Source organism: Dermochelys coriacea, chromosome 8 (genome assembly GCF_009764565.3).
Source record: "Dermochelys coriacea isolate rDerCor1 chromosome 8, rDerCor1.pri.v4, whole genome shotgun sequence".
Taxonomy (NCBI): domain Eukaryota; kingdom Metazoa; phylum Chordata; order Testudines; family Dermochelyidae; genus Dermochelys; species Dermochelys coriacea.
Genome location: NC_050075.1, coordinates 58671034 through 58697770, shown reverse-complemented (window position 1 = coordinate 58697770; position 26737 = coordinate 58671034). Strand labels below are relative to the sequence as shown.

The 26737-nt window shown below is 39.9% G+C and overlaps 1 long non-coding RNA gene across 1 annotated transcript; it reads right to left on the bottom strand.

Annotated features, from left to right (window-relative positions):
• Positions 1-7913: 7913 nt before the first annotated feature.
• On the bottom strand, positions 7914-18205 carry LOC119860621. The gene is made up of 3 exons (XR_005294586.2): positions 18125-18205; positions 9372-9448; positions 7914-8382 (listed from the first exon to the last, which is right to left on the bottom strand). It is a non-coding gene; the product is annotated as an uncharacterized LOC119860621 (long non-coding RNA).
• Positions 18206-26737: the final 8532 nt, after the last annotated feature.

Sequence of the window (26737 nt, the reverse complement as noted above, 5' to 3'; positions counted from 1 at the left end):
TTTCATCTGAGGAAGGAGTGCAGGAGCAGGCCTTGTGAAGATAAAGATCTAGATGAGAGTTTCAAACTTTTCAAAGCTGACCCCCCCTCTTCAGGAAAATAAAGTCAACTGCAACCCTTGTCAGCCCTGCCATATGTTAAAGACCTACTCGATGTGAGTGGTCACTCTTAGTAGAAGGCATAGGTCTTCATACTGGTTCTGTCATTTATCATAAGCAAAGAAGAATCAGGGAAAGAATTGTGACTTGGGGCATGCTCTCAGTCAAAGTGCCCCCAGGGGTTTCTCCTTAGATAGTTCAGCATACACACAAACCCTTGCTCAGAGTTATGGTTCAAATCACAGCCTAGCCCTAAATTAAAAATATTCAAAATTAGTAAGTGTGCAACAGGTATAATCTTAGAAACCTGGATTTCGATGGAGTTATTTTGAACTAAAAACTTTCTCTTATAGAAATTATTCTCATATACCCAATAGCTCAAGAGAACAGTTTAAATTTGCATTTAAATAGTGATGTATGGAGACAACTGCACAGAGAAGTTTGTATCAATTACAGACAGTATTTTTCTATAATGTTTGACCTTCACAAAAAACAACCTAGCAAGATTTTTTTTTAAAAAACATTAGAGAAATATTAAATGTAATGAAAACTGAAGACTTGTCTCTTTTTCTTCATTATTTCACAAAAATCATTTTATTGTTCAAAGTCATCTGTGTATACGGATTCTGATTTTTTTCTTTTTTGCCTCTGTACTAGAAAATAATTTTAATTTAAAGCCCACAGTAACAAAAATATCCTGATTTTACCATTTAATAGGATAATTTGAAATTTTGTTTTAAAGAACATTTATTCAATATATATATTCAAAACAATTGTGACAAAGTTCCTACTCTACCTTGGTGGCTCTTGAGCTTATTGGTGGATTTGCTCACTTTGGAGCTTCACAGCAGACCTCAGCTTGGCCGTTTTTCTGAACCCACAGTCCAGGTCACTCCTCCTGTGTCTGACCAGACATTGGGAGGTTTTGGGGGGAAACCCGGGCCTGCCCTCTACTCTGTGGAATGCAGCTGTCTAGAGTGCCTCCTGGAACAGCTGGGTGACAGCTACAACTCCCTGGGCTACTTCACCATGGCCTCCTCCCAACACCTTCTTTATCCTCATCACAGGACCTTCCTTCTGGTGTCTGATAATGCTTGTCCTCCTCAATCCTCCAACAGTATGCGTTCTCACTCTCAGCTCCTAGCACCTCTTGCTCCCAGTTCCTCACACGCACACCACAAACTGAAGTGAGCTCCTTTTAAAAACCCAGGTGCCCTGATTAGCCTGCCTTAATTGATTCTAGTAGCTTCTTGATAGGCTGATTAGAACACCTGCAGCCAGTCTTAATTGTCTCCAGAAGGTTCCTGATTGTTCTGGACCCTTCCCTGTTACTTTACCCAGGGAAAGGGACCTACTTAGTCTGGGGCTAATATATCTGCCCTCTATTACTCTTTTATAGCCATCTGGCCCGACCCTGTCACACAATATAGAAAACTGCATAAATTTTCTTGAAACTCTGAATGAACTTCTGTTTGGCAGCATTAAGACTGCAGCTGTACCATTGTAAAGTGTGCTGTGTACTCGCTCTTTATTGCTGGGAGAGAGAGATCTATCTTGGTGACAAAATAAAACTACCTCCAATGACAGGTTTCAGAGTAGCAGCCGTGTTAGTCTGAATTCACGCAAAAAAAAAAAAAGGAGTACTTGTGGCACCTTAGAGACTAAAAATGTATTTGAGCATAAGCTTTCGTGATGCTCAAATAAATTTGTTAGTCACTAAAGTACCACAAGTACTCCTTTTCTTTTTACCTCCAACGAGAGGCAGTAGCTTTGGTGCCTGGAGCACATGGCTCCTGCCGACAAAGCACTATCCACACAGGTGATTTTTGTTGTTAAAACTTGTTGTTCAGGGGAGAGGTTTTTTTTACACTTTTGAGCAACAAAAGTTTTAATGGCGAAAGTGCTAGTGTAGACAAAGCCATAGATACAAAGGGCTTGATTTTAGAGTTGGTTGAAAAGTTAACAAAAAACTCTTTTCCATTGGGAAAAAAAAAGCCATTTTGTCAAAACCAACATGTTTTGAAGAAGTTTATTGGCTTCAATAATAACAAAATTGTTTGTGGAAAGTTTCTTGGGTCTAGGATGGAACTTCAGATCAAAAACCAGTGAAAGAAAGAGAGAAGCCTCCCTATCCCCTCAATAGTCTAATGGGTAGAGCTCTCAGCTGGAAAAGGAGACACGCAGGTTCAAGTCCAAGTCCCTGCTCTGCCTGAACATAGGTCTTACACATTCTAGTTGAGTGCTCTTACCACCAGACTACTGGTTGTTCTGGGGCTGGGTTGGATCCATCTTTCTCAGTTTTTGTAAACATTTTCAAAAGGTCTTGTTTTAGTTCCATATTAGAATGAAAAATGTTGCAAACTCAGTTTCCTACAAGATGCAATGGTTTTTCAGCCAGTCCTATTTGATCGAACACTCATTGAAGTAAAAGTCTTTCCATGGACTTTGAATGGCCATTTGATCAGGCCCAAATTCTGGCTCACAGATGGGAAATTGATGCATAACTGGACACGAGCATTTGAAACACAAGGAGTGATAATATATTTATGGATTCTATTTGACAACATCAAGAGCAAGATATTCAGGTGGTGATCAGGATATGACATTTAAATCCACTTCCCAACCATATTAACACCCACAACAACCCTGCCTGTAAGAAAAAGTAACTAAGGCAAAAATGCTAGGAATTGTGGTAGCGCGATAGATTGAAAAGCGTGTGCTTAACTTTACTCATGTGAGCAGTTCCAGTGAGGTCATTGAAACTCATGTGCTTAAAGTTAAATACCGTCTCCCTGGGCCTGAGCGCAAAGCCGCCACCTGCTTCTCAGCCCTCTCTGGCTTCCCATGCGAACAGCTGATTTGCAGGAAACTGGGGGGCAGGGGGTTGGAGAAGCAGAGCTGGGTGGTGCATTCAGGGGAGGAGGTGAGCTGGGGGAAGAACTGCCGGTGGGTGCTCTGCATCCACCAAATTTTCCCCATGGATGCTTCAGCCCCAGAGTATCCACGGAGTTGGTTGCTCCCTCTGCTCCTCCCCTAGCTTCACTACTCCACCCCTAGGAGCCAGAGGGACCTGCCAGATGCTTCCCAGGAGCCACCCCAGGTAAGCCCCACTGGGATTCCCCATCTCGCCCCCCAGCAGGTCCCTCTAGCTCTTGGGGCAGGGTGGGCACCCACTATGGTGGCCCACGAGATCCTCCTGCTCAGTTCCAGAGGCAGTCAGGGATGGGGGGCAGATGGGGCGGAGGGGATCATCAAGGAATGCTGGGGCGTGTTGGATGGGACAGGAGTCCTAGGGGGCAGGGGTGGGCCACGACCCCCTCTTGGGGTGAGGAGGGAACTAGTTATTAAGATTTTGGCAGCTCATCACCGGTCAAGTCCATTACCAGAAAAAAAAAAAGTCATACTAACCCAGAATTAATTATACAGTGTGCTGTGATTTCTATTTCTGGAAAAGTGCTGTGAAAAAGTGTGACTAATGCACTGTAAAATTTAAGAAGGTTTGAAATGTTAAGTGGCTGGCTGGGATTAGGTGCTTCACCAAAGTCATTTTTGCTCATATGCAGAGCGTTGAACTGATCACACAGTGTCCCTCCTTTAGCTTCAAATTTTGAAGTAAGGAAATATCTTATTCAAAGGGACCTTGGAAACTTTCTGTCTGCCTCACAGTGAAGCACGGAGAGAGAATCATTCAACAAGATCATGTAGGTAAATCCCTGAAAATTACTTTCCTGTGAACATAGCAGCATTTATTAGATATTGGTCCCAATTGTTTTCTCTTTCAATGTTTTTTTTCCTGGATTTATTTTTTGGTATTACAGGCACTATATACTTTTAGTACTGTTTTTGTGAACTTTTAACCAGGTATTTTATATTACAATATTCATGTGTAGTGCAACTTCAAAAACGATTTGCAAATACTTTAAGAAACCATCACTTGATTTTTCACCCTAGTAAGATGACTTCATGCTTTTGAGTTATAATGCACTGTTCTCTAGTTAGTTGAGCATTGATTGAGTTACTGTGCTGGTTAGGTTAGCATTAGAGTGGGTCAGAAATTTTTCAATTGAACGTGTTATCATTGGAAAATGCCAATTTGTTGAAATCTAAGCATCCTGTGGGAACATGTAGATTGAAACAAGAAACAAAAAGCAAAACACACTTTCAGAAACATATCTGCTTATTGCCAAGTCATCTGCTCACCTCCCCAGCTCATGGGCATCTCACCTGGCAGCTCCATGTCCCTGGGCTCTCTAGTATCCTGCCTGGCAGGGAGCGTGGGAGCCAGGACTCTCAAGCTTTGTGGTACCCCACAAAGGCAAGTGACCATAGAGCTGTGGCTACCAGAGGTTCCAGACTCCCAGCTCCTTGGCAGGCCACTTGGTGCACTGCTGCAGAGCTGGAGCTCTCCCCAAGAAGCTGGCTCCCCAGCTCCAGTTAGCCCTCAACCCATACAGTTCTGGCTAGCATTCCTTGGCGCACACACTTTGGCCCTGGCCCTGCAAACACTGACACAGATGCTTACTTTGAAGGACATGGTTAGTCTCAGTGTGTATATATATAGGATACAAAGAAAACCCGGTATTAAAAGATTCTTAAGACTTCAAAGTCTATCACTGAAAAGTTAGAAGCAACTGAAGCAAGATTTGTGGGTGCCTATGAAGGATACTGTCTTTAAGTACATGATCATATATTCCCCCCTCCCCCACACACTCGTTTCCTATCTGTACAATGGAGATACAATACTTCCTTTTCTTTGCTCAGTATTTTTGCCCCTTATAATTTAATGGAGAATTTGGATATTTTTTTTATTCTGCTGCAGTGATTTTTTTTTATTCTTAATACTTGCATGCACACACACTTCTCTGGACGGCTGCTCCTTTTGTGCTACATTCCAAATCACAAACCATTTCTTGCAGTGTTGTTCCAGGATTTCCTTTGAGCTTATAGAGAGCCCCTAAAAATGCTTCCAGCTCGTGGTCTATCTATTTTGCAGCTGTAGTGCAAGTGCTGAGCTACAGCCTCTCCACAGACATCGGTACTGTTGCAGCCTCAAACAATGTTCTGTATATTTAAACAAAATGCTTTCAAAATCCTGAGTCCCATCCATTTGGGAAACCCCTTAAAGTAAATCTTACCTTCAAGCATGTTCTGGAGTCCACTGTAGTAAAGAATTTTCCTGAATTGTGGCTTTTTAAAAGTTGCTATAATTTAATTTCTTGAAGCATCTATCTTAGAGATGCTAATTATGGAAGGGATCAGAGAGTTACTGCAAAATAGGTCACTCACAAGTGCACATGGGATTGGGCTGTTTGTTACCCACCCATCTGTTATAAGCACCTGTGTTCCTTAGGAAGTCTGGATTTATACAGTGAGTTTGTATTACGCTGCTGACTCAAAGAAAGTAAAGAAACTCATGCACACAACATAAGAAATTTTTCTCAAGGAGAGTTTGTCAGTGAGTAAGCACCACGTCCCAAAAATGATCTCTTCTAGTGCATTAAGCCTCTGCTCTGCTCTTTAGTATTTTGCCTGAGCTGAGGATTCATGAGCACAGTTAGAGATGACTTTTACACTCCATGAAATGTCAAGAAGGGGAGGAGGTGAACCTCTGGCTGAGGAAATCACTGAACAGTTCATACTTGGCTACCTGCATCAATAAAATCAATCAGTAATTGCATACCCACATAAAATGACTGAAGAGTATCTAAGCTATTTCTAGGGGGAAAAAAAAGTAAAAATCTAGTGGTTTTGACCCTTTTAGTAGTTTGGTGATAGTATCTAACTGAAAGTAGACGTGAGAGTAGACATTGTGGGTTAAAAACAAGAAGCTAAATATTATATCATGTGTATAAATTGAATTAAATTAACTGAATGAATTGAAACAAACAATGAAAGAAAGGCACAGCTCACGTTTCATCCTTCTCTTCCTGGCAGTCAGACACGACAGGCTCTACAGATGCAGAGACTCTCTCACCAGCACTGGCTTGCCTGCCACAACACAGTCAGCAACCAGTACTAATCAGCCATAGAATTCACACTTCCTTACAGATTCATCCTGTAGTCCTTTGTGAGCAAATCTTGCTGAGGAAAGTAAGCCAGCCTAAGTTTTAAAGGTTTAGGAAGCAATGATAGGCTCTGTAGTTGCTTAAGAAATAATGCATGTGCCAAGCAGGTATGCTCTCACGGTTAATCAAGTGAATGTGGGGGGGAGTTCAACAGAGTCCCCATGCAAGCTCATCTGGAGCCATCCCACTACATAGCATCAAAAATATTTGTCATTAGTATTTGAGAGATTCACAATAATAGAGTGCAGTGGTCCCACAGAAAAGAATATAGTTTAGGTGTTTATATGTAGAACTTCTGATTTAAGAAAAGGATCAATTTACATGTGCAGACTATGTTGTTATTGGAGTAAACCTTGATTATTCTTTTTTCAAAAAGTAGGCAAAATAAGTATTCTGCATTGTAAACAAAGCATTTGTCAGCCACATCATCTGCAAAGTCATGACCCATGCAACTTCATTGTGGGCAGTCCAATTATCCCAGACATCCTCAACTTGCTTTAAAACACACACACACACACACACACACACACACACACACACACACACACACACACAGTTTCTTATTTCTAGGAATTGTTGATGCATTTCATCATTTAGATTGAGCAGACAGAATAATTTGACCACCCATGGAAATGTCAGAGCAGAATGGAAGAAAATCTCAGTGGGTTTTTTCTCCCAGTTTCACACTTTGAAGTTTGGATGATCTTGAGAAGCTTTACAATTTGAGATAGACCCTTGCCCTTTATGGTTGTTGAAAGCCAAAGGAAGAGACACTGGTCCAGGTATTGATTCAGTGTGTTAATACCTTCATTAAAACAAGCAGTGGCCAGGTCATTCCTCAAAAATGTCCCATCTTGGGAAGCAAGTAAGCCAGAAATTATTGTTCTCCCTCAAATACTGGGGATTTAGGGAAAGTTATCTAGGAAACAGTGAGGGAACAACTCTAGCTGCACCTAGATTTCATGTCTCTGATTCCCAGCAGTTGGGGTTGAGACATGTCCCTTGCTTGTTGAACTGAGGCTGCAGTGGCATCACTCAACCCTACAATAAGCTATAAATTAAAAAAAGCTCTGAATTTAAGATAAAAAGGGTGAATCAACTTGATGTTTTAACGAGAGTTCTACATCTCTGTATGAAAAAAAGTACCATAAAAATATAGATCTGGGTTCCTACTCTCTTGCACCCTTATGACATTAACAAAATGGGTAGAAAATATTTCTAGATTGAAAACAGTAGGCTTATACACACTCTTTGCAGAGATGTCAAAGATTATGCACAGGAAAACCAGACCCATAACTTGAAATATAATAGGCTCTCTCTGAGAACAGAATATACCAAGCAGTATTTCAGTCCTATTGAAGTATATGGAACTAGTTTCAATTTACTAAATCCATAACTCATGAAGCAGTGGGGCACCATCTGACGCTCTGATGCTCTTCAGCTTCCACTAAATGCCTAGAAACTAAATTTTTAAAAAAGTTCATCTTCCTGGTCTGGCCAAGTATTATGTGAACACTGAAGATCCCATGGCACCAGTCAGAAGAGTCAGAGATATTTGCTTTGGTGTCAAATCCAAAATAAGTTCCGGTTTTTTTAAATAAAAAAAACCCTCTTGATTATCCAAATTCCGTTTAAAATTTTAAACCGTGTATGATCATCTTCAATTACTGTTCTATACTATATTGTTACTGTGCTAATTCTACCACAAAGATGCTGCATTTCAGTGGAAGGCTAAGCAATTTGTATTTATGTATTGATAAATCATTTATTTCATATCATCAGGTATTATATTGGAATGAGACATCCTTATGCCAAACGCCATCATGTATTCTATATCTACATAGACAAAGGAAGTTTGCTATCTTTTAAAAGCAACATTAACCTTTAGAATTAAAGGCATTGCATGGAAGATACTATATAATTTTTCACTTCTTGATTATTGTATATTTGTTAAAAAATAAAATTGTTTTCTAAAATTCTTGAGTGCTGGATCTTCATTTCAGCACAAACCTCTATATACAAAAAATAGAGCACAAAGAAGATCAACTAAGGTTGTTTCTGTGAGAAATAAGTACTGTCGCTATATTTGGGAAATGTAGAGCTCTCCCTTCACCTTCCATATTCCTCATAATACTTTAAAATTCAAGGCTGATCATTCCTTCCCCTTCTTCATAGGCTAGTGAGGCTGTAATTAGTGGAGACATGGGATGGCCAACCAGTCTAAAAACACAGAATATTGAAAAGGTCAGTGAAGTACAAGGCAGCAGTTATTTATAGAACAGGCTGGACATTTAAATTCTCATCTACTTTTTCATGACAATGTGCAAAAAAGAGGAAGCTTTTTTGAAAGAAAATTAATTTTTCTTGATAAGTTATGTTAATGAGATTGAGAAAATAGCACACAATTATCCCACTCACTATTAGTTTAAAAAGGACACTGTCAAGTTCCCCCCCCCCCATTTATTTTACCCATTCTTTTAAAAAGCCCCCCCAAGAAATTTGAAACTGAACTTATTTCCTTTATTTTTTTTCCATTCATTATGCACAATGTCTAATTCTGCCTTAGTCCAAATTCAGTCATTCTTTGGCTTATTTATCCCAGGGTTAAATTTATTCCTCAAGAACTCTTAGAAATGGGTACAATGATACAGGCTTTGCTGGGTTCCATTCCCGTGGAACTTTTCTCCTCACAACCCATCAAAGAGAGTTGGGTGACTTGTTTTGGTCAATGTACTATTCATGACCACCACCACCACAAAAAAAAAAGTGCATTTTTTGAGGGAACCAAAACTATTCACAGATTCAGGTCAAATTCAGCATATAGTTTCTGATGAAAAAATGATTTTAATAAATATCAAGATGTTTCCAAAATATTGTTTTGAATCAAAATTCAAATGGTTTTGTTTGACCCAAATGATTCTTTTTTTTTTTGGTTAAGCAAGGGGAAAATAAAAACTGAAAAAAAGTTTTGGCTTAAAGCAACCAAACTGTACAAGCCCACCTGGGATTTAAGTGGCTGGATTATGATGTTGTGGCTTCACTGCTGTAGTAACTCAAACTAGATAGATCAAAGCTAGCTTGGGTATGTCTACAGATGCTGCAGTCATACCTCTGATTGCAGCATAGACATATGCTAAGGGTTGATAGATGACTGTAACTAACATCTTTTGTGTTCGCTTTCCATGGAGCACTGAAGTGAACGTACTTACTGGTGAGAAGCCTTTGAGGCAGTGAATTTTAAGTCTCTACTGAAGAATATTTATGGATAACCACGAGTACTGGAAACCTAAAAAAAAGATATACTCTCATCCAATCAGAAATATTGCATATTCCAACCCACCTGCACAGAGGATGAAATAGCAAACCTGTGGAAACTGCTTCTCTCCCCCGTGCTGCGACTCATGATTTGACTAGTTAGCACAGCATTTGAAAGTGGCACCTTATGTTCCCTGGTTTCTTTGACGATTCATGTAAAGCAAGCAACAAGACTTGTTCTATAAATTTCTCTCACCCTATACCGATCACCAATGCCTTAACACTCTCCTGGTACAGACACTTCCACAGTGGTGAGGGTAATTCAGCCTTTCCATTCAGCTTTGGCCTCAGTACCTAAGTAAGCCAGATGGGATGCTGGATTCAGTGAGGAAGTCATCAGTCCCAGAGCATATTAAGACCCCTAACTCAATGTATCTGGTCTCTGAACATATCTGTGTTTGGGAATACTGTATTTTTTTTAAAATAGTTCATTCTATCTTTACCACACTCTGCTTCTACTTTCAGTATCGACATTTTCCTTTTTACAATCATAACTTTATAATGCTCTGTGTATGTATATATAAATAAAATCTGCAGTCTTTTAATTCTGTCTTTAAATTCCAATATTAAAAATTGCTGCTGCCTCAGCAAACACAAACCTAAGCAATACGTTTAAAAGTTTTGAAACTTTCAATGACTTTTTGTAAACGGTTTACTATTTCAAGGGGATGTAACACAAATTTCTATTGACCCTCAAAAAATGCATATTTTTGTGATTTTTCTCCAGGGCTGAAGAATGCCTTGAGCATGTCAGTTATTTCCAGAGGTTTTCTTTTCAGCAAAATGTTTTCATGTTTATCCATGCTGAAATAAATTCATTGCATGAGGTGTAATGCAAGCTGTTTACCAATGCTGAGCTTCTCCAGAGTTTCACAGTTGCTAGGGAGGAACAACTTCAGAAAGCAATCAACCTTATTCCCCCTTCCCCTTCTCCTGCTGCCCCCCCCACCCCATCCCCCAGACAATTCATGGTTTAGTGCTTATAGGGGTGGCTGCAGTGATCAAAGGATGAGAAGTGAACTCTCTGAATCAAGATGACCAAATGAAACATATTTGCACTCTGTGATCCTTCTGTTATGGTCAGAGTGCCAGTTAGAGGCAAGGGCTGTATTCAGTGCCTACAGAAGGAAGCGGAATAGAATCTGAAGGATTAATAATTTTGTGTTTCCCTATAGTGCAGCAATACTCAAGCCTGCAGTCATGAAGCTGTACCATTGGACATATGCAAGGTGCTATAAAGTGGTGTGGTTTTATTTAATCAGAATAAGGACTCATTATAAATGAACTGAAGAAGATTGCACAGGTGGCATGCTGAGTATTATTTAATTTTAGATGAGGGTTGCTAGGTGTTAAAGTGTCAGAATGGTTATGATTCATAAGATCAACCTATTGCTAATTCTTCACTTCTTGATTAGTGAAAAAAGTGTTTCTTCCCATCCCTGCCACCCCATAGTGCAATAAATCCTGGACCATCTTGCGTCAAGATCCCACCTACTGTGGCCAATCAATTTCATAGGAACTGGAGGGATAGGACTCTGATCATACATCACTTGAGCTAAATAAGGATCTCCATACTCTGAGTAGTTCTGATTCTCTCCAGTTCCAAACAGAGCTGTACATACCCAACGGCAGTTCATTACAATATGCTTTTTGGACCAGTCACCCTTAGGGTAAGCCAGTGGGGTCACATGAGAAATGAAGTTGGTCTACCAATACAAAGGTGATATAATCTTGATGTCTGGTAAATTGCTGTAACTTCTTAGGGGAGGGATGATATTTTTGGAAAAATGCATTGAAACAATCTTCAGTTGGTATTCCAAGCAGGAGACAATAGTCAGAACCATAGGCGATGATGGAATTTAGAACCCTCAAACACTTTTCTCAAACTATTTTACACTCCCTGGTGTAGGTTCATAGGGTTTGATCCTGCAGGCCCTCCAGGCATAGAGCTCCTATTGAAGTCAACAAAAGTTCCTAACTATGGTATTTAGATCACTGTAAAAAGAAAAAGGAGTACTTGTGGCACCTTTAGAGACTAACAAATTTATTTGAACATAAGCTTTCGTGAGCTACAGCTCACTTCTACAGCTCACTTCAGAATGCATCTGATGAAGTGAGCTGTAGCTCACGAAAGCTTATGTTCAAATAAATTTGTTAGTCTCTAAAGGTGCCACAAGTACTCCTTTTTCTTTTTGCGAATACAGACTAACATGGCTGCTACTCAGAAACCTGTCATTATGCTAGATCACTGTAGTATCTGAACACCTCACAAAATTTAATGCATTTATTCTTGCAACACTGCTGTGAGGTAGAGGAATGCTATTATCTTCATTTTGTACATGAAATACTGAGCCACAGAAAGACTAAGATATGCCAAAGGAAGTTTGTGGTACAATTCCTGGTTACCATCTCGACCATTCTTCCTCCTTCCCGTAGCCCCTCCAAGCATACAACTCCCTAGCACACAACTCAAGAGATGGTCCAGCAGCCTCTCCGTGACTGGACTGGGCCTATAGCTAAAGAAGATTTCAATTCATTAACAGCTCAATAAAACACTTTTTTCTAGAAACCTTATCTCCATTATACCTCTCAGTTGTTGGATTATGAGTAAATATTAAAAATTACCACTGAACAACAGTAATGACCCAGATTCACTGAACTTCATGCTAGACGGTATGAATTATAGACCTTTCTGCCCCAGCCTGGCATCTGACAACTGAAGTTGCAACTCGGCCCAAGGTAAAACACTCAATCAGGGGCACCTCACATACTCTCCCTCAGGGGCAGCTTTTATTTCACCAGGGAGTCTATAGGAGACCCAGCACTACATGCTACTAAGGGGAGATGGGGAAATAAAGTGTCCAGAGGAAAATGCTGAACACACACACACACACACACACACACACACACACACACACACACTCTATTCAGCACTATTCTCTTTGGAGCAATGCTGGCCCCTCAATGGGCTACAGAAAAGAGGAAGTCACTTTGCTTTGTTACGATATCCCATTGACAGGCTCTCTCTCAGGGGCCCTGTGTCTTACAGTTAAATATATAAAGGATGTTTGTTGATTACCCTTTATGGATACTGCACTAGGACAACTGAAAACAAAAATTTACTAAAACAATTTGAGAGTTTAAAAAAAAAAAGTACACTCTCTTATGCCAATTCTAATCAAATAACTCCAATTGAAGTAGATACATTCACTGTTCCTAAGTGCAGACTTCCCAGAAAACTTTAAAAACATCAGTTTTAAAAGCTTTTCCATAAATTAACTTCTTGCTTTTCAGCTTTAAAATTTGCTATTTTACTGCCAAGGACACAGACTCTACACAGCTGACCCTGGTAAACTCAGTACAGTCACGTTTCACTGAGCTCTTTAACTATAACATGCTTCATATTGTTCTTAAAAAAAAAAAAAGCATATCACAACCATCATAAAGACATAGCCATGCACAGGAGCTACCATTCCTTGAAAATACTGTAAAGAAGATAGGATGAGATCTGAGGGAAGAAACCTCACAAATGAGCGTGCACTGAGCACAAGTAAAAAAAAGAGGAGTACTTGTGGCACCTTAGAGACTAATACATTTGAGTATAAGCTTTCGTGAGCTACAGCTCACTTCATCGGATGCAATCAGTGGAAAGTACAGTGGGGAAATTTATATACACAGAGAACATGAAACAATGGGTGTTACCATACACACTGTAAGGAGAGTGATCACCTGAGGTGAGCTATTACCAGCTGGAGAGCTGGCGGGGGGGGGGGGAACCTATTGTAGTGATAATCAAGGTGGGCCATTTCCAGCAGTTGACAAGAACGTCTGAGGAACAGTGGGGGGGGGGAAGGAATAGGCATTGGCACCCTGACAGCAGGATTGTCTGGCTATGTAGAAAGAATAGTAAATATGGCAGGTGACCAGCTTGGCTTAACAGTGAAATCCTTGCTGATCTTAAATACAAAAAAGAAGCTTGGAAGAAGATTGGACAAATAACCAGGGAGGAGTATAAAAAATATTGCTCAGACATGCAGAAGTGAAATCAGAAAGGCCAAATCACACTTGGAGTTGCAGCTAGCAAGAGATGTCAAGAGTAACAAGAAGGGTTTCTTCAGTTATGTTAGCAAAAAGAAGTCAGTCAAGGAAAGTGTGGGCCCCTTACTGAATGAGGGAGGCAACCTAGTGACAGAGGATGTGGAAAAAGCTAATGTACTAAATGTTTTTTTTTGCCTCTGTCTTCACGAGAAAGGTCAGCTTCCAGACCATGGGGAGGAGGTGACCAGCCCTCTATGAAGAAAGAAGTGGTTCGGGACTATTTAGAAAAGCTGGATGAGCACAAGGCCATGCACTGCATCCGAGGGTGCTAAAGGAGTTGGCGGATGTGATTGCAGAGCCACTGGCCATTATCTTTGAAAGCTCATGGCGACTGGGGGAGGTCCCAGATGACTGGAAAAAGGCTAAAGTAGTGCCCATCTTTAAAAAAGGGAAGGAGGATGATCTTGGGAACGACAGGCCAGTCAGCCTCACTTCAGTCCCTGGAAAAATCATGGAGCAGGTCCTCAAGGAATCAATTCTGAAGCACTTAGAGGAGAAGAAAGTGATCAGGAACAGTCAGCATGGATTCACCAAGGGCAAGTCATGCCTGACTAATCTAATTGCCTTCTATGATGAGATAACTGGCTCTGTGGATGAGAGGAAAGCAGTGGACGTGTTATTCCTTGACTTTAGCAAAGCTTTTGACACTGTCTCCCACACTATTCTTACCAGCAAGTTAAAGTAGTATGGGCTAGATGAATGGACTACAAGGTGGATAGAAAGCTAGCTAGATAGTCTGGCTCAACAGGTAATGATCAATGGCTCCATGCCTAGTTGGCAGTTGGTATCAAGCGGAGCGCCCCAAGGGGTCAGTCCTGGGGCTGTTTTTTCAATATCTTCAATAATGATCTGGAGGATGGCATGGATTGCACCCTCAGCAAGTTTGCAGATGACACTAAACTGGGAGGAGAGGTAGATACACTGGAGGGTAATGATAGGATACAGAGGGACCTAGACGAATTAGGGGATTGGGCCAAAAGAAATCTGATGAGGTTCAACAAGGACAAGTACAGAGTCCTGCACTTAGGACGGAAGAATCCCATGCACCGCTACAAAGTAGAGACCGAAAGGCTAGGAAGTAGTTCTGCAGAAAAGGACCTAGAGGTTACAGTGGATGAGATGCTGGATATGAGTCAACAGTGTGCCGTTGTTGCCAAGAAGGCCAATGGCATTTTGGGCTGTATAAGTATGGGCATTGCCAGCAGATCGAGGGACGTGATCGTTCCCCTTTATTCAACATTGGCGAGGCCTCATCTGGAGTACTTGTTGAGTTTTGGGCCCCACACTACAAGAAGGATGTGAAAAAATTGGAAAGCGTCCAGAGGAGGGCAACAAAAATGATTAGAGGACTGGAACACATGACTTATGAGGAGAGGCTGAGGGAACTGTGATTGTTTAGTCTGTGGAAGAGAAGAATGAGGGGGGATTTGATAGCTGCTTTCAACTACCTGAAAGGGGGGTTCCAAAGAGGATGGATCTAGACTGTTCTCAGTGGTAGCAGATGACAGAACAAGGAGTAATGGTCTCAAGTTGCAGTGGGGGGGGGGTTAGGTTGGATATTAGGAAAAACTATTTCACTAGGAGCATGGTGAAGCACTGGAATGCATTATCTAGAGAGCTGGTGAAATCTCCTTTCTTGGAAGTTTTTAAGGTCATGCTTGACAAAGCCCTGGTGGGGATGATTTAGTTGGGGACTGGTCCTGCTTTGAGCAAGGGGTTGGACTAGATGACCTCCTGAGGTCCCTTCCAACCCTGATATTCTATGATTCTAATAGATTCTCCCATTATCTCTTTGGCAAGCAAACCAAAAGCCCATTTTGCTCACTGTTATTTCACAAGGCTAAGCCCTATCTCAGTAACAAGTGATCTGATGCTAATCCTAACTGTTGATGAATGTCTTTCCCCCAGTTCCATGCTCCCGCTACCCCAGCTTGCCAACCCACCTGGTGACAAGTGTCTTATACACTCCCAACTAACACACTCTACAGACATGCAACCTAAACTCTCTGCCAGCTGCTAAACCCTTCTGCTGACATGATCCATATCCCCCAAACCACTGGTAAATGATAGGATCATAAGACTGACACCCAATTTTTCTGAGGTCCCCCAAAAACTTAAGTAGCCATAAGGTTTAAGCTCCATTAGAATCATATTTTCTAATGAAAACTCTTGATAAACTTGTCAGCAAGTAACCTTTCCACTCCCCTGTGAAATGAAGCAGAAACACAGTGAAATAATCTTATTGTAGGAAAATGCCATAAGTGAGATAAGTTATTTTTTTCTACCCTCAGAAAAGGAGGTGGTAGTTCAGGTTGAACTACAAACATAATGATTCCCAAAGAAGAATGTGATTCATAGCTGCTTGAATTGGCTTTTGAAAATAAACATTTTCTATGGCAATAGGATGGTTTTTTTCCCCTCAAATGGACCTTTGTCAGTCATAATGGAATGATAGCAGATCACCGAACTTGGTATCTAGCAAATGAATAAAAAGGGAGCGCTGACCATTCTTCCTGTCTGAAACTGCGTAATCTTAATATTACGCACACACCCCTTACATCAGTGTCAAAAGAGGCAAAAGGTCCTTTTCATTTATCTTCCTCAACTACTACTCAAGAAAGTTGACTTGATTAAGCAGACCTTGTTATAGTCATTCATTTCTAACTTCCCATTAAGCTGCAAATGCAACTGCTACTATTACTAAGGCTTGGAAAAATTAGAGTATAGACTTCTGCTTCAGCTCCTAGCAGGCAGTAGTTGCCATAGCACCACTTGACTGCAAAGCCTCATCTTCACTCAGCAGGGGACAGTGTGCCGATGTGGTTTTTATTTGGACTGGGGAGGGTGAAAGGGGCAGGAAAAAAAAGTCACAAGTCATTTTTAAAAAACAATGTCTATCTTATGTAGCCTACGCCTACCCTAGTTTGTGAGTATATGGGAAATAAAGTCTGTATAAAGATGAAGAATATTCTAGTCATGTCTGCCATTTCTAAAGATAGAAATTTGTTGTGTTTTATTTCAGCATCTAGTTTATATGTAATGGTTTTGAGAACATAAGGATAAAGAAAATGGTATGGAAATGAATTTACTGCTCCCACTTTACTTTTTTAATCCATTCAATACGACTCCCATGACTCTAGACTATCCTAGATAAATTATAAGTTCTTATGTAACATTTACCACCACATTTATTCAGGTAAGTTTCATTCTCAAGTGACAGGTATTTAATCTTTTTCTAGTGCAATGACTACCAAAAGAACAACAGAATATAATGTAGATTTTCTGTCAAATTATTTTAAGTTGTTATGGGTCTGTCTCATGCAGAGTCCTCAGAATTGATACTGCAATCAATTTAGGATTTAAATGAATCTTTGAGGATTCTTGATTTTCCAGGAAATCTCTCTGGAGAATTAGGTTTTGCTGTTGAAACTTGTTGTTTAATATCATCCTAAATTAAGCCTCTGTGCGCTATATTAGTTGCAAAGTACTCAGTCCAGTTACTGGATAGCAGAAGAACACAGTAGAAATCTACTGTTGCTTAGTTATAATGCTTAAGAGAACCAGCATAAATACTTCTGTTCGGGAAATTTTGTGCCCAAAACAGTTTGTTACTTGCCTGCCATACTGCTTATTTTTCACCCTTCAATAGCATTTAATTAAAAAAATTCCTGAGGTTATGATTTCGGCAGTATGCTATAGCTTGTCTTACAAGTTCCAAAAAAAAATGCGGGCAACACCACAATTAAAGTCAGCAAAAGGAACAATGAGCAATAGAAAAAAAAAATAACCACAATCTTTTAAAATTAAATCTAAATTACTGTGCTGGCAAGAAAATGCACATCTAGTCATAAAATGTCAAAACAGTTTTAGGAGTAGAACTTCATCTGTTCATAGCAAAGACACATATTTTTAAATATGAGCTAATTAAAGATTTCACTTGTCTGCAGTCAGCATCACTGGGAATATTTTTTGACAGATGGCTGAAATGTATACCCTTCATGATCATACATCTATGTGCCACATATTGTATCACTGCACAGTCTCTGACTTACTACCAGTAAATGCCTTTGGCTGGTTTGCAATCCCTGAGTGAACATTAAGAACTGTGGCAGAGCTCCAAACTTGTCCCTGTGAGTCCTGCACTTCCAGGCACTTTATACTAGCTTCAGAGGCTCCCTGCAACCCTCCACGTATCCCTTCTCTCTCTAGGGCCATAGATACAGTCTACTGAGCCCTTTTCATCATAAGCAAGCAATGGAGGTTGGCAAGAGAATTCCCACAGTCTCTGTTGCTCCTATGGCCTCATGCCAAAACAGTTTAGCCTCCTGTCCTGACAGGGGCCTGTTTTCCCCTCCCAGGAGATGTTTCTATAGTGGTGGGTTGGGGGGAACCCAGGCCCGCCCTCTACTCCATGTTCCAGCCCAGGGACCCTAATGGCAGCACTTGTTGGTAGCCAACCTTTTACTACCAGGGTTGCTATTTCCCTGGGCCACTTCTCCACAGCTGTCCTGCTTCTCCCTTCTTCACCCTTACCTTAGGGTTCCCTTACCAATGACTTGAGAGTGTCTGCATTAACTAGCTCTTCTATCACACTTCTGCTCCTCTCTGCCTGACTGGAGTGAGGCCTTTTGTATTATCAGAGGGGCCTTAATTAGAATCAGGTGGTCACATTAGCTTAATGGCCTCACTTGACTCTTTGCAGGTTAACTGGAGTCAGGTGTTCTCATTAGCCTGGAGCAGCCCCTGCTCTGGTCAGTCAGGGAACAGAAAACTGTTAATCCAGTGGCCAGTATATCTGCCTTTTGCTATTCTGCTGTACCCTCTGGCCTGGGTCTATCACAGAACATATGGGGTAAAAAAGTGTTGTGTCATAATTAAATAATTGTTTTGAATAATTGTGCTTGTAGCAAAATATATCCTCTTCATTGTGAGGAAATATTAGTTTATAATACATCATTTGAGTGGTCAAAATGCCTCATAATTAATTGGTATTAACTGACAAGAATATTGGTCTTTTCTGTACATTTTCCTCTTAATATATGTTACCTCTAGCAATGAAATTAGAGGGAGGAGAGAAAGCTGTTTTAGATCTAATTATATTAAATACTTTGGACATGGTATGAGGGACTGGAGACAACAGAAATTATAATTTAATATTGCTAAACTATGGTTTGCTGTGCTCATCCAGCTTTTGCATGCAGCTTTGTAGAAATTGGTTAATAATTCCAAAACAATTTCCTTTTTGTTAATTTCCCTTTAGACATTTCAGAAAGGCTATTTAGATAGACAGTGATTATTTACTATCTAAAATGGCAATTCCCTAGCACCACTCATATTGTACAACACCTATTTAAAACAAATAAATATTAACAAAAACAGGAAACTGACTGGGGAAAGGCAGGAAGGAGAGAAGATAAAAAGCCCACAATCACTTTCTACAGAAATATTTTGTCAAATAGAAAACATATAGATTCAAAGTGTGTGAAGAACAAGCAGAAATGAACAAAAACCTGGTTGCTTAAGAAGAAAAGATTATTAAGAACATCCAATAGCTTTGGCAATGACCTCATTCTGGGGTCCACCATTAACCATTACAGCAGTAATGGTTCTCATTGGAGCTTTGGAATATTGTTGCTACCAAATGTGGGACAAGTAGCCTGCTCCTCTAAAGAGATTTCTTCAATGGAAGTAGGCTTTTCTTGAGGGATCTGTCCAATCCTGTTGCAGAAGGAACATGCAGGGAGCTGATGAGGCTGTAGATGGGAGGAGCAAAGTTGTCTGCCTCTCAAAGACATCAGGGACCAAATTTTCTAAAAGTGACTAATGGTATTTGGAGCATCCATTTTGTGTGCCCAATAGGAGACTTTTTGAGACTGTGGGTGCTCATCACTTTCTGGAAATAAGGCCCCATAAGTGTTTCTCAAGTTGGGCACCCTAAAATGGAGTCTCCCAAAATTAACTAATCAGGCCCAGTTTCTGGGCAGAGATGACTGCCGCTACCTATGCATATACTGCATGCAAGAGCCTTCAAACATCTCAGTAGCACTAGAGAGAAGGACAGATTGTGCCTTTAGGGACCCAGTGGGAAATGTTATGTGTAAAGTAGAGCTTATGAGAAACTTGGGAGTTTTTACAGAGTTTGGCTTTGAGATTGTGTTGTTCATTGAATCTGAAATTCAAAGCAAAATACAAAGGATGTAGGCCCAGGTGAACCAAAACTGGAAATAGATCCTCATGCAAACAAAAAAGAAACAATTCTGTGATCCTACCACTGACTCACTCTATGATCATAAGCAACTTAACTCCCCTCTGAACCTCATTTTCCCCTTCAGTAAAATGTGTAGAAAGACCCATCTTCCTCACATGGGTGTTGCCAGGCTTAAACAGTAGATGTTTGTAAAGCACCTCCAGAACCTCCGGAAAAAACATTACACTTTGGTAGAGTCTATTATTATCCAAGACTATGCATAGGTTGTTGAGGGACATACAGATTTTGCCCTTCACAGCTGAGGAATGAATCCATTGTTATTTATATACAGTAGCACCTAGATGCCCAAACCAAGAATAGTGATGTGATAGGTGTACAAAACATGGGGAGAGATGGTCTCTGCCACAAAAGAGATTACTTTCTTAGTAGTCAAGCCAGGGAAAGGGTGGGAGGTTAAACTGAGTCACAGACATGTGAAACACCACACAGCAGGTTAGAGGCAGAGCCAGGAATGGTATCTTCCTCCCCTGAGTATTAATCAAGTGTCCTGTACACTGGACTACACTATCTCCCCCAGGCACCATAGTCGATACAGTATATCCTTACTAGCCTATTAAGGAATTTCTCATTAAGCAAGTATTGTATATTGTCCAAGAGCACACTGACTATATTACACACACACACACACACACACACACACACACACACACAGTGGTGGTATATTTTTCTGCATGCTATAGATAGGTGATATTTATCTTGAACATTCCCTTATTAGATACAACAGTCTTGAGTTACGGTGAGCATGAGTGGCAAACAGGATATGAATGCAGAACATTTCATCCATGAAGGATGTTTGTATTATTACTTTTATGTGTGCAAAAGATCCATAACTCATGAACCTCGCTTCAGAGAATTATGAAGGTCTATATTCACATCTGGGAAAAAAATTCAGCCTTCACAGGTGGGCTATTTTATTCATTCTCTGAGGATTCATTGTAGTTTACTTTAAAATAAACTGTGTTACTATACACATTTGGGTCCTGTCTTACAAGAAAGATGATAATGGGGAATACTCAAAGTTACAATATTATTATCAGAGCCTTTAGCACATTCTATACAAGAGGAGCACGAGGATTGCTTCCCGCATCCTCTCATTTTGGACAATAATTTTACAGTCTACCAAAATAATTTCTATCTAAATTATCCTCTGAATGCAATTTGTAGACCAAGTTCAGCCTCAATAAAAAAATTCCACACTTCCAAAGTTGTTGATGATACATAGACAGTGGGATCAGTAAGGCCTTTAAGACCCATTTTAATTTTTCAATATGCATCACAACATCCACTTTTTTTCTTCCAGATCAGAAATTGAAAGAATCATTGTTTGATTTTTTTTAAAGCTACTTTTGGTTTTACAGACACAAGTATAAGGCATATTTACAATAGGTGTGGTGAAATTATTTATCCAGCAGTATTTCAGAGGCAGATGACATTACTTGCTCCTGTCATATAATCAAAATATATAGTCTTAGCTTCCTCAGGATGGGGATGCTTTCCCATTTCAAACCATGCCAAGGACTTCAACAGCATTAATAGAAACAAGTTGAAAGAGGCCTACTTGAAATCCTTATTCTTCTGGAAGAATAATTTAAATTACTAACATTTTTCTTAAAGCAGAATGACTTATAGATTCACAGATTTTAAAGCCAGAAAAGACCATTAGACTTCATGTATACAATACATCATTAAATTTCACCCAGTTACCCTGCATTGAGCCCAATAACTTGTGTTTGGCCAAAGCCTATATTCCAGAAAACAATCCTGTCTTGATTAGAAGATATCAAGAGATGGAGAATCTACCACTTCTCTTAGTAGGTCCAGTAGTTAAATCACCCTTACTTTAAAAAGTGTGACTAATTTAAACATGTCTGGCTTCAGCTTTCGTCCATAGATTCCTGTTATGCCTTTCTCTACTAGATTAAGAGTCCTTTAGTACCTGGTATTTCTCCTTATGAAGGCACTTATGTGCTGTAATCAAGTCACCTCTTAGTCATCTTTTTGATAAGATAAACAGACTGAATGCTTTACGTCTGTCACTGTAGAGCATTTTCTCCAGCCCTTGAATCATTTTTATGGCTCTTTGCTGCAGCATCTCCATTTTTAACTTCCTTTTAAAATGTGGTCCCCAGAACTATATGCAGTATGCTATCATCAGACTCACCAATGTTATATACAGAGGTAAAATCACCTCCCTACTCCCTTATCTATACATTTAAGAATCAAAATATGGCTTTTTGCAATAGCATCACATCTGGAAGCTCCTTTTAAGTTGCTTGTCTATTTTGGTCCCCTAAATCCTTTCTGAGTCATTGCTTTCCATCATAAAGTCCCCTATTCTATAGGTAGGGCCTGCATTCCTTGTTCTTAGACGTATAATTTTGCATTTAGATGGATGAATTTTGTTTGAACGGGCCCTAGTTTCATCTATCATAATTAATATAATAGGTGTCTAAAATAAACTTTTAAATGGCCAAGTACTGATCTTTATGATTTTTCAGACTTCAAGAATTTAAAGCTACTCTTAACCCATGTATTGTTGACTGTACTACCTATGGAAAAGGTGGTACAGCCTAAAAGAAAACAAACAATAAAAGAATAAATAAAATTGATATAGTGATACCTGTTTTATTTTATGTTTTGCCAAGGGAGGGGTGAGATGGCAGAAAAAAAATCTCCCCAGCTGTAATGTGTTACTGTGTCTGCACTAGAGAAAAACTGGATAATTTATAGGCTACAATACATTTGTAATGAATAGAGCCCTCAAACTATGTTGTGTATGTTAGGCTTCAACCAGGGGAAGGATTAGCATGTTCTTATTTTCTATTATGAGCAGCATCTCATGAGTAGTATTCATGGTATGGTTGACAAGCCAAATATTTCACAGTGTACTCAGAGTCAGATTCAGGATGGATGTGAAGGGAATTCACTGCATCATCATTAACCCTTATGCCACTAAGAGCAGTTACAGACCCCTGTGTGGCAAGAATCAGGGGTGCTGGAACAATTTTTACAGTGAGGGTGCTGAGAACCATTGAACTAAAGTGTAAACCCTATATATGATGGAAACCACTTTGAGCCATTAGGTGCAGCAGCACCCTTAGTTCCAGCACTTATGGCAAGAATATTTATTTTGGGACAAAGATATTTGGAGCTTTATTCAAATATGTACCTTTTAATATGCCCTAGCTAAATAATACATTGATTTTTTCCCCCTGCAAACCCTGTTTTTCACTGAAACCATAGTTTGTTTGCACAGTGGCTAGTCACATGAGCATGAAATGGTAATACATATTTTTAGAAGACTGTTTAATCAAACCAACCAGTTAAAAAAATCTACACTGCTCTTTTCATTGAAGTCTCAAACTTGTGTGCATTTTGCTTCACTCTGTAAACCAAATTCAAAGGAGATATGCATGGCTGTATATATTAGATGCTTTAATCTAAGTTACTAATGTGTAAAGGACTCTAATAGATAAGAGCATAAGAACGGCCCTACTGGGTCAGACCAAAGGCCCATCTAGCTCAGTATCCTGTCTTCTGACAGGGGCCAATGCCAGGTGCCCCAGATGGAATGAACAGAACAGGTAATCATCAAGTGATCCATCCCCTGTCATTCATTCTCAGTTTCTGGCAAACAGAGGCTAGGGACACCATTCCTGCCCATCCTGACAAATAGCCACTGATGGACCTATCCTCCATGAATTTATCTAGTTCCTTTTTGAACACTGTTATGGTCTTGACCTTCACAACATCCTCTGGCAAGGAGTTCCACAAGTTGACTGTGTATTGTGTGAGGAAATTCTTCCTTTTATTTGTTTTAAACCTGCTGCCTATTAATTTAATTTGGTGACCGCTAGTTCTTGTGTTATGAGAGGTAGTAAACAACACTTACTTATCAACTTTTATCTATCAATCGTATATCCCTTTAGCCTTCTCTTTTCCAGGCTGAAAAGTCCCAGTCTTATTAATCTCTCCTCACATGAAAGCCGATCCATACCCCTAATCATTTTTGTTGTCCTTTTCTGAACCTTTTCCAATTCCAATATATCTTTTTTGAGATGGGGCAACCACATTTGCATACAGTATTCAAGATGTGGGCGTACCATGGATTTATATAGAGGCAACATGATATTTTCTATCCTATTATCTATCCCTTTCTTAATTATTCCCGGCGTTTGGTTCACTTTTTTGACTGCCACTGCACATTGAATAGATGTTTTCAGAGAACTATCCACAATGACTCCAAGATCTCTTTCTTGAGTGATAACAGCTAATTTAGACCCCATCATTTTATATGTATAGTAGGGATTATGCTTTCCAATGTGCATTATTTTGCATTTATCAACATTAAATTTCATCTTCCATTTTGTTGTCCAGTTTTGAGAGATCCTTTTGTAGCTCTTCGCAGTCTGCCTGGGTCTTAACTATCTTTAGTAATTTTGTATCATCTACAAATTTTGCAACATCACTATTTACCCCTTTTTCCAGATCATTTATGAATATGTTGAATAGGACTGGTCTCAGAACAGACCGTTAGGGGAAACCACTATTTACCTCTCTCCATTCTGAAAACTGACCATTTATACCTATCCATTGTTTCCTATCTTTAACCAGTTAGCAATCCATGAGAACACCTTCCCTCATGTCCCATGGCAGCTTACTTTGTGTAAGAGCCTTTGGTGAGGGACCTTGTCAAAGGCTTTCTGAAAACATACGTGCACTATGCCCACTGGATTCCCTTGGTCCACATGCTTGTTCACACCCTCAAAGAATTCTAGAAGATTGGTGAGGCATGATTTCCCTTTACTAAACCATGTTGATTCTTCCTCAACCAATTATGTTCATCTATATGCTGACAATATTGTTCTTTACTGTAGTTTCAGTCAGTTTGCCCGGTACTGAAGTCAGGCTTACAGGGCTGTAATTGCCGGGATTATTTCTGGAGCCCTTTTTAAAAATTGGTGTCACATTAGCTATCTGGTACAGAAGCTGATTTAAATGATAGGTTACAGGCTAGAGTTAGTAGTTTTGCAATTTCACAGTTGAGTTCCTTCAGAACTCTTGGGCGAATACCATCTGGTCCTGGTGACTTATCACTGTTTCATTTATCAATTTGTTCCAAAACCTCCTCTAATGCTACCTCAATCTGGGACAGTTCCTCAGATCTGTCATCTAAAAAGAATGGCTCAGGTTTGGGAATCTCCCTCACATCCTCAGCCATGAAGACCAATGAAAATAATTCATTTTGTTTGTCCGCAATGGCCTTATCGTTCTTGAGTGCTCCGTTAGCACCTCAATCGTCCAGTGGCCCCACTGGTTGTTTAGCAGGCTTCCTGTTTCTGATGTACTTAAAAATATTGCTAGACTTTTTGACTATTCTGTAACTTGTATTCCAAGAACCAGAAGGTATAAGATAAAATGGAGTGGTGGCTACTTTCATTTGCATTTTCTTTAGCTCCTCAGTATGCTAATTACAATAATTTTAATAGATTTATTTTGACATACACTTTCATGGGTTAAAAAACTCACTTCTTCAGATGCATAGATCTGAAGAAGTGGGTTTTTTACCCACAAAAGCTTATGCCCCAATAAATCCGTTAGTCCTTAAGGTGCCACCGGACTCCTCGTTGTTTTTGTGGATACAGACTAACATTGGAAGCCCACTGAAACTTGGTACAATACTTTTGACTCCCATTACACATCCATACAACAGGTCTAAGAGATTCAGGTGTGAGGGACTCTAAGTAAAAAGTACCTTATGCATCACCTTAAATTGGTCAAAGTCAGACAATTCAAGAAAAATACAGTATTATATAATATCCACATATGGTTGAGTGAATGGTGGGAACAACTATTTGCAAATACTTTGGCAAATCAGAACCCAAATTTTAAATAGGCAACGTTCACTCTTCTTGAAAAATTGAATTTTGTGAAAGTAAAGGTTTGTGGAAGTAGCCTTCTTTGCTGACAACCAAGGGCCAGTTCCCAAATACAGAGACTAGTTCTCTGGTATATCTCACAGCCTCTCTCTATAGTAACCTCCTCTTATAGATTAATTGGAGTTATATGTTCTTCTCCCCCTCCTCACCCCCCAAAAAGAAAAGGTTTTTGACAATCCTTTCTTGGGAAGAATAATCTCCTCCAGTCCAGGCCTTATACACTGCTGTATGGGCTTATGGGGTCCATAAAAGTTCTGCAGCTGGCCAGGGAATAATTTTATCACAAACCATAACCTTCACTTGCAAACTACAGGAGATGTGAAATGCCAGAGCTGGACAAAAGAAATTATATACTCATACAGCCATTCATACAGCTTAAGGTTAACATATAAGCCATTTTGGCCTGTAACCAGCCAGAATCCAGGAGTCACAAAAGTGACACAAAGCAACCTTTGTGCAGCCTCTTTGTACACTGTATGTCATCCCTCAAATAAGAACCAGTGGCATGTTTTCTTCATAAAACACACATTCTTAGTGTTCTAATAATTCCTCTGTTATTCTTCCCTACTTAGTATTCTTCATTGCTGCAGTCCTCATGCTCCTCAGGTTTCTTCTCAGGAATAACTAGTATTGAGAAGCCACTGTCTTCTGACATGTCTTCAGACAAACTGTCCTCCCTAGATACATGAGCTCATCTGAATCACCGTGTGATTAAGCAATAGCTTATGCCATATTTTTTGTGCACAAAAGACCACTCCAATCCACCACTTCCTGCTTTTCCCAATCAGAGGCTCTATTTCAGCAAGTTACATAAACACATGCTAAATTTAGAAGTTGCATTGACTTCATGAATCAGAGCCAAAGTTTGCAAAATAGGCAGGGATAGTCAGATTGCTGTGGTCTGCCACTAGCACAAATGCCAGGCTGTGACACTGAAGCTGTGCCCATGTTAGGA